The sequence below is a fragment of the Bos indicus genome, chromosome 11, assembly GCF_029378745.1.
Source record: "Bos indicus isolate NIAB-ARS_2022 breed Sahiwal x Tharparkar chromosome 11, NIAB-ARS_B.indTharparkar_mat_pri_1.0, whole genome shotgun sequence".
Lineage (NCBI taxonomy): Eukaryota > Metazoa > Chordata > Mammalia > Artiodactyla > Bovidae > Bos > Bos indicus.
The window spans coordinates 18214171-18227846 of NC_091770.1; the positions used below are offsets into that span (position 1 = coordinate 18214171).

General features: G+C 37.5%; 1 long non-coding RNA gene across 2 annotated transcripts in view; it reads left to right on the forward strand.

Annotated features, from left to right (window-relative positions):
- The first annotated feature begins 591 nt into the window (after positions 1 to 591).
- LOC139185643 (uncharacterized) overlaps positions 592 to 13676 on the forward strand; it is a 40302-nt gene continuing 27217 nt past the window's right edge. For both annotated transcript variants that reach the window (XR_011569142.1, XR_011569143.1), the window contains exon 1: positions 592 to 691. This is a non-coding gene — a long non-coding RNA (uncharacterized lncRNA). The remainder of the gene's footprint in view (positions 692 to 13676) is intronic.

The following is a 13676-nucleotide window of genomic DNA, read 5'->3' on the forward strand; positions in this document are numbered from 1 at the left end:
CCCATACCCTCCATTGGAGGTTTTTAAATATATATTTTCCATTTCTTACTTTTCAATTTTTTGATATTTTTGAATCATAGGGATGTCTCCTAAAATTAGCTTATAGCTGAATTAAGTTTTGCTTTTGTATTGAATGGTAAGTCTCTCTCTTAGTAAGAGGTTCTCATCAGTGAATTTACTTATATTTACAGTTATTGTAATTACTGATATATTTAATTTTCATTTTTTATGGCTCATTTTTATTAGTTTTGAGCTTTGATATTAAGTTTTTAATATTTATCTCTAGTTATATTTGTAATAAGACTGCAATTTTTCATTTGAAACTTTTGCAAACACTTTCCTAAATAAAATTATTAAAGGAGGGGAGAAGAGCCAGTGGCTCATGTCTATTTCTTAATTGAAATGATCATTCCTTCCCTCAATAATATGATATATTTGAGAATTCTGGAGTTGGCAAAGGTCTTATAAAGGTGGTCTAATCCATTGTACACATGAAAATAGAAGCCTGGAGGGTTTAGATATGTTTTTCAAGGTCACAAAGTGAGTTCGTAATTATGATATCACTGAATAGAATTTTACTCTTTGTCTAGTGTTCTTTCCATTCTGTCCTTTCAGATTTATGTTGTACAGGCTGTTGAATATCATCATCTCTGCAATCAGTAGTAGCACATGTCTTCCTCATAAGGAGCTTGTAAGTTGAATCAATTCTGAGATATACATATTAAATTAAGAAGCATGCAAAGCAGATGGTAAAATGCAAATGGATTAGAGCTCCAAGGTTATACAGATTTAAATAATTTGAAAAGTGATAGTCTGTTTTAAGTCTCATCAGTAACTTTGAAAACAATAGGCTCAACCATAATGGGAAATATGAAATATTTTCCAGTTTGCCGTTGTACTTTGTAAAAAATGTTTTATTTCAATACCCTAATTTATTATTTCTCATTTAGGTATACCCTGCAGCAATATTTTTCTACAAGCTTTACCTTCCCATTGAGTATTCAAATTTTTCTGTCATTTATTTTCCCTCAAAGGCATTAAACTGCTTTTCAGATCTTATTTCATTTTCTTTGTTACTTTTCCAGATACCTAAAATTTTAAAATATTATTTCCAGTTAATCCCATATGGAACACAAAATGAAGAGCCTGTATAGAGAATAATTACTCTGTATTTCAAAATGCAGAACTGCTGGCATAAGTTAGATGATGGAAAATTATAGCATCATATCTCATACTATTGACAATGGAAACATGGCAGTCATACTTGGAAAAAGCTTATTATTTCTCTACATGTGAAAAAAAGGAACATAAAAAAATCCAACTTTAAATCACACTTCAATTTCCAGATTCTCTTCTTAAAATATACATTGCCAACCACCCCCCCACTCCCCGCTTCCCCTTGCCCTGACTCAATTCAGCAGGTCTTTCAAAAACCAGCCTTTGAGATTTCATCTAGGGCTACATTCTGAGCATACACTTTAGCAGATAGACCAATTAGGCCTTTTTTCTGACAGCAGCCAATGTCATGGGGCTCTTGTTGAAATTTCTGTCACATTTTGTATTTATGAAAATGAACTATGTCCTTGGGAATTTCAAAAGGCTCTGAAGCACAGGCCTGAGGAGGGCACCAGAGGGAGGCAGAGCAGAGTGTATTGCTGTGAAGTTCTGATAGGGGTATTTGGATTCTAATGATAGTGATGATTCTCTATGGTAGGAAGTTAGAAAGAATCAGAATCAGAACGAAACCTCATGAATCCTCCAATGTAGGAAAAAAAAAAAAAAATCTGATTTTGAGTAAATTTACCTGTACTGCCAGTTAATTCTGAGAAAAGATAGGTTTGAAATCTTGTAGTCTTTATTTTTTAGAGACACACTTAAACCTGAGAAAAGGCAAACACGAGCGATCCACAGTCTTTTGGGCATAGGTGACACTGAGTCCACCTCATGTCTGCGTGGCTGCTCTCCGAGATGGCTCTTCACATCAGGTGGCCGAAGTATTGGAGCTTCAGCTTCAGCACCAGTCCTTTCAATGAATATTCAAGTTTGATTGACTGGTTTGATTGCCTTCCAGTCCAAGGGACTCTCAAGAGTCTTCACCAACATTACAATTTGAAAGCATCATCCTGCAGTGCCCAGCTTTTTTTTATGGTCCAACTCTCACATCCATATATGACTACTGTAAAAACCAGTTTTGACTCTACAGATTTTGGTCAGTAAAGTGATTCCACTGCTTTTTAATATGCTGTCTACTTTTGCCATAGCTTTCCTTCCAAGGAGCAAGTGTCTCTTCATTTCATGGCTGCAGTCACCATCCACAGTGATTCTGGAGCCCAAGAAAATAAAATCTATCATTGCTTCCACTTTTTTCCCTTCTATTTGACATGAAGTGATGGGCTGGATACCATGATATCATACTTTTTAATGTTGATATTCAAACCAACTTTTTCATTTTACTTTTTCACCCTCATCAAGAGGTTCTTCAGTTCTTCTTCACTGCCTGCCATTAGAGCGGTATCATCTGCATATCTGGGTTTACTGATATTTCTCCCTGCAAACTTGATTCCATCTTGTGCTTCAGTTTCTCAGGAGATAGATAAGGCAGTCTGGTATCCCATAAGTTTAAGTATTTTTCCACAGTTTGTTGTGATCCACAAAGTCAAAGTGTTTAGTGTAATCAATGAAGCAGAAGTAGATGTTTTACTGGAAATTCCTTGCTTTCTCCATGATCCAACAAATGTTGGCAATTTGATCTCTGGTTCCTCTGCCTTTTCTAAAACCAGCTTGAACATCTGGAAGTTTTGGTTCATGTCCTGCTGAAGCCTAGCTTGAAGGATTTTGAGCATAAACTTGCTAGCATGTGAAATGAGCACAATTATATGGTAGTGTGAACATTATTAGGCATTGCCCTTCTTTGGGATTAGAATTAAAACTGAGTTTTTCCAGTCCTATAACCATTGCTGAGTTTTCCAAATTTGCTGACATATTGAGTGCAGCACTTTAATGGCATCATCTTTTAGGATTTGAAATAGCTCATCTGGAATTCCATCACTTCCACTAGCTTTGTTCATAGTAATGTTTCCTAAGTCCCACTTGACTTCACACTCCAGGATGTCTGGCTCTAGGTAAGTGACTACAACATCCTGGTTATCCAGGTTATTAAAACAATTTTGCATAGTTCTGTGTATTCTTGCCACCTCTTCCTAATCTCTTCTGCATTTGTTAAGTCCTTATCATTCTGTCATTTATCATACCCATCCTTGCATGAAATAGTCCCTTAGTATCTCCAGTTTTCTTAAAGAGGTCTCTAGCCTTTCCCATTCTACTGTTTTCCTCTATTTCTTTGCAGTGCTCACTTAAGAAGGCGTTATCTCTCCACCATTCTCTGGAACTCTGCATTTAATTGGGTATACTTTTCCCTTTCTTTTTTGCTTTTCATTTCTCTTCTTTATTTTATATTCTTTCCTTTAACAGTTTCCTTCATCAAAATAAATAAATAAATAACCTACTGCCTGCTCTCTTTCCAAGCATGTCCATGTGCACACACACACACAGAGTGTTTAAAAATATACTGAGACTAAGTTCCAAGGCTTTGCTTCATTGAGGTTTCATCTAAAGGGCAGTTTCTTCTTTGCTCTTTCAGTATAAGCTAAAGCTTCACCAGAAAGACTTCTTTCAATATGCTTAGTGTCTGTGTCTTGAATCTCTGTGTTCCCCGGTTAGACTTGTGTTCAGTAGATGTGACTCTATTTGGCTCATCTCACCAAGTTTTCCACATTCTCTGATCATATTCACTGTTGTCTTAGGCTTACATTGGATGCTGAGCCAAACTAGGAGAGAAAGCACATGTTTCAATAGTGCCTCTCCACCTTATTTCCATGCAATGTGACATGGAATTGTCATGTTTTATATTGCAGAATTTGCCAGGCCAATGATAATTGCTCACCTTTGTATGGAACCTGATTTTTCCTACCTTAGAAGTTTTTAAAAGATATTTCCTTTGTCCCCATTATTTTGAAATTTCACAACTATATCCTTTGATGTGAGTATTTTCCCATTCATTGGGCTGGGGCACTCAGTGGGCATTTTCATTTTGAAAATCAATGTCTGTTGATATCTTTTTATACCAGTTTCCTATTCATTTACACATTCTGTGATTTCTCTGTGCTTTCTAATAGTTTATTCCTGCTGTATTCTTTCCATTATATATAACATCCTTTTCTTTTTAATGGATACAACATTGTCCCTTATTAAGATGACTATGAAATATAAATTTATTTAATATTCATTTTCATCTTTCTAAATATAAAAAAAAATTATTAGAATATAGCTCACAAAGGCTTTAATTGTACTAGTTATAAATAAAACTGAACAAGTTAAAGCTTAAAACCTTCATTTTATGAATGTTGAGACTATAGCAATATGCACTTAAATGAAATGTATTGAAGTTGTTCAAAGGACTGTGGAAAATCTTGTTTCTGGCATATGATGGCCCAGCCTTGGAGTGCAGTGAGAACGAAGAACAAAACTAATCTATCATATGTTTTGCTTCTGCCAAATCATGGATCATTCTGAAAGAGCCCATCACCTTTTTATTCCCAGTCCATGAAAGTCAGGAAAAATTGACATGTCTTAATCACTATCAGTGTTTGAATGAAAACACAGAAAAAATTCACTTAACTCCATATAGCTTTTTAAAATAATAGGATAAAAAGGGAATGATCTTAGTCAATTAGAAATCATCCAAAGACCAAAGAAATTTTGAGTAAAATCAGTCCTTGAGGATAAAACCAAATTAAAAACTTCTTAATGGCACAAAGATTCTTAGACATGGAAAGGAAAACAATAATGAGTTATCATTGGATTAATAGCAAAATACCTTCTCTATTAACAAAATCATACTACACTACAACTAAGATGATATGAAAATCCAGTCATAAATAAATGTTCATCTGAGAGTGACAATATAGAACAATTAGTCCAAATCATTTTATAGAAAAGCAACTGAGATCAAATAAAAGAAGCAATGTATTCAACTCCGCACAAATAGTTAATGGCCCATGCAACAAGTATGTTGTTGTTCCATAATCAAGCTCTTTAGTCTTTTTATTCTTACAAACTCCAGTGTTTTTTTTTCACTATGATAATTGGTCTTTTAATATCTAATTCATGTACAATTAAACTCTCTAGGTGAGAAATAATTGGTAGATCCTAGTTATGGCCCATATAATTTAATATTCATTACAATGCAGTTTCAAAAAAGAGAAAGCATTCTAAATTCATATGTTTTAAAGGAAACATCATTTAAAGTAGAACATGAAGTAGTAGAGAAATGGACAAAAAAAGAAAGAGTTTTCAAAAACAGAAAGCCAAATATTTGTAGGGTAATGAGAAGAATTTAGGTTGTAAAACCTAGAGAAAGAATGTTAAGGAGTGACTTTCTATGGTTAAATGACAGATCTAGGCTATTATCCACCATCTTCGTTGAGGTAAAATATAGTTATATCAAGGTGAGTACCGATGTAACCAAGTAGTTCTTAAGTACAGAAAGAGTTATGTCTGGCCCAGACTCTAGTTAGTGAAATAAGAGGGTTATATAGATGAAGCCTTAAAGTTTTGGGGAAAATAGACTAACTGTTATCATCCTACTCTTACTCAAAATTTGCTGGTTAAAGGTTTAGGAGCTAAACCAAGTGACCAACTTGATATCATAATATCACCAAGCAAGCTGTGTTTCCCAGTAAGGAAAAGAACATGTTCAATTCTTCCCAATTAAAGGCTTAGTATAATGATTAAGTCCACATACTCAGGGACCAGAGTGCCTGGGTTCAAAACCCAAGCTTCTTCACTGGTTACATAAATTTAGACAAATTACTTTAAGGTGACTTGGCTCTTCTCACAGGTAAAAGGAAGAGATTTTGTTATCTGTTATTTTTTAACAATTGTTAAGACAGTGCTTAGGAAATAGCAATTATTATTATCTTCCACATATCTGAACTCAAGTCATCTAACATATCCCAATATTACCTTAAAAATAATTGTTGAAAATATCAAAAATAAAGACTTCAAAATTACCTATTAAGGGTATCACAAGCTTATTTTAAGAGGGGAGAATGTAGCTGAAGTTACTTAACAGTACTGAATACATCCAAATGATACATCAGCTGGGCAGTGATGAATACTTTGACTAAATTCTAATCAAGAGTTATCGAGTTAGTGAAATTTTCAAATCTCACAATTGATATTTGTCTGCTCTGAGTAATGTTCGGTTCTATTCACGTGAACACTGGAGAGGCAGATTTCCAGTGTTTTTTATTAGAAAACATGAGGCAAGACCATACCATAAAGGTCTACAAACACTCATAGTATATAGTCTCAAAGTATAACTTGTCTCCTAATAGCTGAGTCTATTGGCTGCCAAATGAGCTCTCAGTTGAAACAATGGAAAAAGCACAACGGATCTAGAATTTAGACTAGCAAAATGACTTGTTAGCTAAACTCACAGTAATGAAAGGCAGAAGTCTTACATTTATTTATGGCAAGCATCTCAGTCAAGACTTTATAAGTATGGCGAAATGACCATAGAGCAAGAAAAGGAGACAGCAGAGTCTTAGCTGGTAAGATATGCCATACAGTCAGTTCTGTGATAATGAAACATATGTGTTTCTGAAACTCACTTTGTTCAGAGCATTTCTTCAGTAAAAATCTATCGAGTCTATGCCAAAAAAAAAAAAAAAAAAGAACCTAATGAATTTGGGATTCCCTGATGGTCCACTGGCTCAGATTCTATGCTCCCAATGCAGGGGGCCCATGATCGACCCATTGTCAGGCAACTAGATCCCACATGCCATAGCTAAAAAAATCTCCCTTGCCATAACTAAGATCTGGTACAGCTGAATCAATATTAAAAAAAAAAAAAAGAATCTAATAAACTCGGTAGAACAGTTTTACATATGTTGCCTAGTTTAAAACTATATAAATAAACAGGGTATTTACCTTAGAAAGGACTGAAGTTGTCTTGTGTACAGAAAAAACAGACAGGTTGCAGTTTGTGTGTGATTGTGAAGAGGTAGAAGGATTAACAAAAGTCATAGGGAAAGTTGTAGTACCAGATCCAGTTGGGTGTGGTGCTTAATACACATGAACTGAGGCAGCTGGAAGACATCAGACGTGTGTGCCTGTGTGTATGTGTATGAATTTTGTGTATTCTTACCCAAACCAGTTCAGCTGAGAATATGCTTCTTCATTCATCTAGTATTTCTCACAGATATATTCATGCATAAGCAAATGTAAAATTCACATTATGCTCAAATTGTTCCCTAAAATATCAATTGCCTGGGAATAAATTGGTACTCAAAACAGGGGATATGTATATGTATATGACAACTTAATCATTGTTATAAAGACTTTTGAGACTGGGAATAAGATTGCCAGAAAAACAAAATAATTAACACTGAACTTTCTAGGACTGAAGAGGTTTTGAATAAATTGACTAATTTAAAATAGAAAGGTTAGCACCTGGAATAAAAAATCTTCCTTTCTGAATTTTTTCCTACTTCCTTGCCTTTTGATGATGAATTGTATGACTTCCTAATATACCTCCAAATTACCTCTCTTCTAGTCTTTTTCTTAACATGACTTTTCCTTCTCCCTGTTCATCACCTTGAATTATTTTTTAAAGTGTTTTTAACATAACATTCATGATTTTCTTTCTTCTAAACAGAATATTAACTTCAAGTATGAGAAGAAAAAAAATAAGTATCTTATTTTGAGATGAATAGGGGAGGTATAGAGATTGGTAAAAGGTATAGGTGGGATTTGAATTGTTTCTAGAGCTTCACTTCCATTCTCATGAAGATTCAATTTGTAAGACAAGTACACTTTTTAAAAAAGCTTTTAAAAAATCAGGTTGCAACTAAATGATATCAAGAGCCTGAAACACCCATCCAACTATATTATAATCCATTTGTTTCTTTAGATCAGGGAGAAAGATATAAAGATATATCACAGAGAAAGATATCTCCTCTCCATGAGGAGATACCCCACTTCCAAGGTCAGGAGTGGCAGCTGCGCTTTGCTGGAGGCCAGAGAAACCCCAGTAAGACTGTAGGCATTGGAGTGGATGTGAGGAGATACCCCATGTCCAAGGGCAAAGGAGAAGCCCCAGAAAGATGGTAGGAGGGCTGAATTTGCATTTAGAATTAAACCCCATTCCCACCAGAAACCCTCAGAGGGCTCAAACAAACCTTGTGTGCACCAGGACCCAAGGACCCCAGAGAGACTGAGACAGAACTGTGTTTGAGCATCTCCTGTGGAGGTACTGGTCAGCAGTAGACTGCTGCAGGGACAGAGGCTCTGGGTATAGCAGACTTGGGTATGGCATAAGCCCTCTTGGAGGAGGTCTCCATTAACCCCACCATAGAGCTGCCAGAACTTACAGAGGACTGGGAAGTAGACTCTTGCAGGGCACAAACAGAACTATGTGTGCACCAGGACTCAAGAGAAAGATCAGTGACCTCATAAAAGACTGACCCAGACTTCCCTGTGAGTGTCCAGGAGTCTGCAGTGGAGGTGTGGGTCAGTGGTGGCCTGCTGAAGGGTTGGGGGCACTGAGTGTAGCCGTACATGCATGGGATCTTTTGAAGGAAGTCACCATAATCTTCATTCAGTTCAGTTCAGTCGCTCAGTCATGTCTGACTCTTTGCGACCCCATGAATTGCAGCACGCCAAGCCTCCCTGTCCATCACCAACTCCCAGAGTTCACTCAGACTCACGTCCATTGAGTCAGTGATGCCATCCAGCCATCTCATCCTCTGTTGTCCTCTTCTCCTCCTGCCTCCAATCCCTCCTGCACCAGAGTCTTTTCCAATGAGTCAACTCTTCACATGAGGTGGCCAAAATACTGGAGTTTCAGCTTCAGCATCATTCCCTCGAAAGAAATCCCAGGGCTGATCTCCTTCAGAATGGACTGGTTGGATCTCCTTGCAGTCCAAGGGACTCTCAGGAGTCTTTTCCAACACCACGGTTCAAAAGCATCAATTCTTTGGCACTCAGCATTCCTCACAGTCCAACTCTCCCATTCATACATGACGACTGGAAAACCATAACCTTGACTAGACGGACCTTTGTTGGCAAAGTGATGTCTCTGCTTTTGAATATGCTATCTAGGTTGGTCATAACTTTCCTTCCAAGGAGTAAGCGTCTTTTAAATTCATGGCTACAATCACCATCTGCAGTGATTTTGGAGAACAAAAAAATAAAGTCTGACACTGTTTCCACTGTTTCCCCATCTATTTACCATGAAGTGATGGGACCAGAGGCCATGATCTTAGTTTTCTGAATGTTGAGCTTTAAGCCAACTTTTTCACTCTCCTCTTTCACTTTCATCAAGGCTTTTGAGTTCCTCTTCACTTTCTGCCATAAGGGTGGTGTCATCTGCATATCTGAGGTTATTGATATTTCTCCTGGCAACCTTGATTCCAGCTTATGCTTCTTCCAGCCCAGCATTTCTCATGATGTACTCTGCATAGAAGTTAAATAAGCAGGGTGAGAATATACAGCCTTGACGTACTCCTTTTCCTATTTGGAACTAGTCTGTTGTTCCATGTCCAGTTCTAACTGTTGATTCCTGATATGCATACATATTGATCAGGAGGCAGGTCAGGTGGTCTGGTATTCCCATCTCTTTCAGAATTTTCCACAGTTTATTGTGATCCACACAGTCAAAGGCTTTGGCATAGTCAATAAAGAAGAAACAGATGTTTTTCTGGAACTCTCTTGCTTTTTCCATGATCCAGTGGATGTTGGCAATTTGATCTCTGGTTCCTCTGCCTTTTCTAAAACCAGCTTGAACATCTGAAGTTCACAGTTCACGTATTGCTGAAATCTGGCTTGGAAAATATTGAGCATTACTTTACTAGTGTGTGAGATAAGTGCAATTGTGTGGTAGTTTGAGCATTCTTTGGCATTGCCTTTCTTTGGGATTGGAATGAAAACTGACCTTTTCCAGTCCTGTGGCCACTGCTGAGTTTTCCAAATTTACTGGCATTGAGTCCAGCACTTTCACAGCATCATCGTTCAGGATTTGAAATAGCTCAACTGGAATTCCATCACCTCCACTAGCTTTGTTCATAGTGATGCTTTCTAAGGCCCACTTGACTTCACATTCCAGGATGTCTGGCTCTAGGTGAGTGATCACACCATCGTGATTATCTGGGTCATGAAGATCTTTTTTGTACAGTTCTTCTGTGTATTCTTGCCATCTCTTCTTAATATCTTCTGCTTCTGTTAGGGCCATACCATTTCTGTCCTTTATTGAGCCCATCTTTGCATGAAATGTTCCCTTGGTATCTCTAATTTTCTTGAAGAGATCTTTAGTCTTTCCCATTCTGTTGTTTTCCTCTATTTCTTTCCACTGATTGCTGAGGAAGGGTTTCTTATCTCTTTTTGCTATTCTTTGGAACTCTGCATTCAGATGCTTATATCTTTCCTTTTCTCCCTTGCTTTTCACTTCTCTTCTTTTCACAGCTATTTTTCAGGCCTCCTCAGAGAGCCATTTTGCTTTTTTGCATTTCTTTTCCATGGGGATGGTCTTGATCCCTGTCTCCTGTACAATGTAATGAACCTCTATCCATAGTTCATCAGGCACTCTATCTATCAGATCTAGGCCCTTAAATCTATTTCTCACTTCCACTGTATAATCATAAGGAATTTGATTTAGGTCATACCTGAATGATCTAGTGGTTTTCCCTACTTTCTTCAACTTAAGTCTGAATTTGGCAATAAGCAGTTCATGATCTGAGCCACAGTCAGCTCCTGGTCTTGTTTTTGCTGACTGTATAGAGCTTCTCCATCTTTGGCTGCAAAGAATATAATCAATCGGATTTCAGTGTTGACCATTTCATGATGTCCATGTGTAGAGTCTTCTCCTGTGTTGTTGGAAGAGGGTGTTTGCTATGACCAGTGCATTTTCTTGGCGAAGCTCTATTAGTCTTTGCCCTGCTTCATTCCGTATTCCAAGGCCAAATTTGCCTGTTACTCCAGGTGTTTCTTGACTTCCTACTTTTGCATTCCAGTCCCTTATTATGAAAAGGACATCTTTTTTGAGTGTTAGTTCTAAAAGGTCTTGTAGGTCTTCATAGAACCGTTCAACTTCAGCTTCTTCAGCATTACTGGTTGGGGCATAGACTTTGATTACTGTGATATTGAATGCTTTGCCTTGTAAATGAACAGAGATCATTCTGTCGTTTTTGAGACTACATCCAAGTACTGCATTTTGGACTCTTTTGTTGACCATGATGGCCACTCCATTTCTTCTGAGGGATTCCTGCCCGCAGTAGTAGATATCATGGTCATCTGAGTTAAATTCACCCATTCTAGTCCATTTTAGTTCTCTGATTCCTAGAATGTCGACGTTCACTCTTCCCATCTCCTATTTGACCACTTTTAATTTGCCTTGATTCATGGACCTGACATTCCAGGTTCCTATGCAATATTGCTCTTTACAGCATTGGACCTTGCTTCTATCACCAGTCACATCCACAGCTGGGTATTGTTTTTGCTTTGGCTCCATCCCTTCATTCTTTCTGGAGTTATTTCTCCACTGATCTCCAGTAGCACATTGGGCACCTACTGACCTGGGGAGTTCCTCTTTCAGTATCTTATCATTTTGCCTTTTCATACTGTTCATTATCTTCATTACCTCCAACATAGTTTGAAGTCGCTCAGTCGTGCCCGACTCTTTGCAACCCCATGGATAGTAGCCTGCACCAAGCTCCTCCGTCCATGGGATTTTCAAGGCAGGAGTACCGGAGTGGGTTGTCATTTCGTTCTCCAAGCAATCTTCCCAACCCAGGGATCAAACCCAGGTCTCTCACATGGTAGACAAACACTTTACCTTCTGAGCCACCAGGGAAGTCCCCCAGGTAAAAGCAGGGAGGGAACACAGCTCCACCCATCAACAGAAAATTGCATTAAAGATTTACTGAGCATGGCCCCTCCCATCAGAACAAGTCCAATTTTCCCCTCTCCCAACAGGAAGCTTCCATAAGCCTCCTATCCTTCTCCATCAGAGGGCAGTCAGATTGAAAACCACAGTCACAGAAAACTAACCAATCTAATCACATGGACCACAGCCTTGTCTAACGCAATAAAACTATGAGCCATGCTGTGTAGGGCCACCCAAGATGGACAGGTCATGGTAGAGAGTTCTGACAAAATGTGGTCCACTGGAGAAGGGAATGGCAAACCAATTCAGTATTCTTGCCTTGAGAACCCCATAAACAGTATGAAAAGCCAAAGAGTTAGGACACTGAAAGATGAACTCCCCAGGTCAGTACGTGCCTGATATGCTACTGGAAATCAGTGAAGAAATAACACAAGAAAGAAGAAAGAGATGGAGCCAAAGCAAAAACAGCACTCAGTTGTGGATGTGACTGGTGATAGAAGCAAGGTCAGAAGCTTTAAAGAGCAATATTGACCCCAGGGTTAGTAGAAGGAAAGAAATCTTAAAAATTAGAGCAGAAATAAATGCAAAAGAAACAAAAGAGACCATAGCAAAAATCAACAAAACCAAAAGCTGGTTCTTTGAAAGGATAAATAAAATTGACAAACCATTAGCCAGACTCATCAAGAAACAAAGGGAGAAAAATCAAATCAACAAAATTAGAAACGAAAATGGAGAGATCACAACAGACAACACAGAAATACAAAGGATCATAAGAGACTACTATCAACAATTAGATGCCAATAAAATGGACAACGTGGAAGAAATGGACAAATTCTTAGAAAAGTACAACTTTCCAAAACTCGACCAGGAAGAAATAGAAAATCTTAACAGACCCATCACAAGCACGGAAATTGAAACTGTAATCAAAAATCTTCCAGTAAACAAAAGCCCCAGTCCAGACGGCTTCACAGCTGAATTCTACCAAAAATTTAGAGAAGAGCTAACACCTATCCTGCTCAAACTCGTCCCAAAAATTGCAGAGGAAGGTAAACTTCCAAACTCATTCTATGAGGCCACCATCACCCTAATACCAAAACCTGACAAAGATCCCACAAAAAAAGAAAACTACAGGCCAATATCACTGAGGAACATAGATGCAAAAATCCTTAACAAAATTCTAGCAATCAGAATCCAACAACACATTAAAAAGATCATACACCATGATCAAGTGGGCTTTATCCCAGGGATGCAAGGATTCTTCAATATACACAAATCAATCAATGTAATATACCACATTAACAAATTGAAAAATAAAAACCATATGATTATCTCAATAGATGCAGAGAAAGCCTTTGACAAAATTCAACATCCATTTATGATAAAAACTCTCCAGAAAGCAGGAATAGAAGGAACATACCTCAACATAATAAAAGCTATATATGACAAACCCACAGCAAACATTATCCTCAATGGTGAAAAATTGAAAGCATTTCCTCTAAAGTCAGGAACAAGACAAGGGTGCCCACTTTCACCATTACTATTCAACATAGTTTTGGAAGTTTTGGCCACAGCAATCAGAGCAGAAAAAGAAATAAAAGGAATCCAAATTGGAAAAGAAGAAGTAAAACTCTTACTGTTTGCAGATGACATGATCCTCTACATAGAAAACCCTAAAGATTCCACCAGAAAATTACTAGAAATAATCAATGACTATAGTAAAGTTACAGGATAT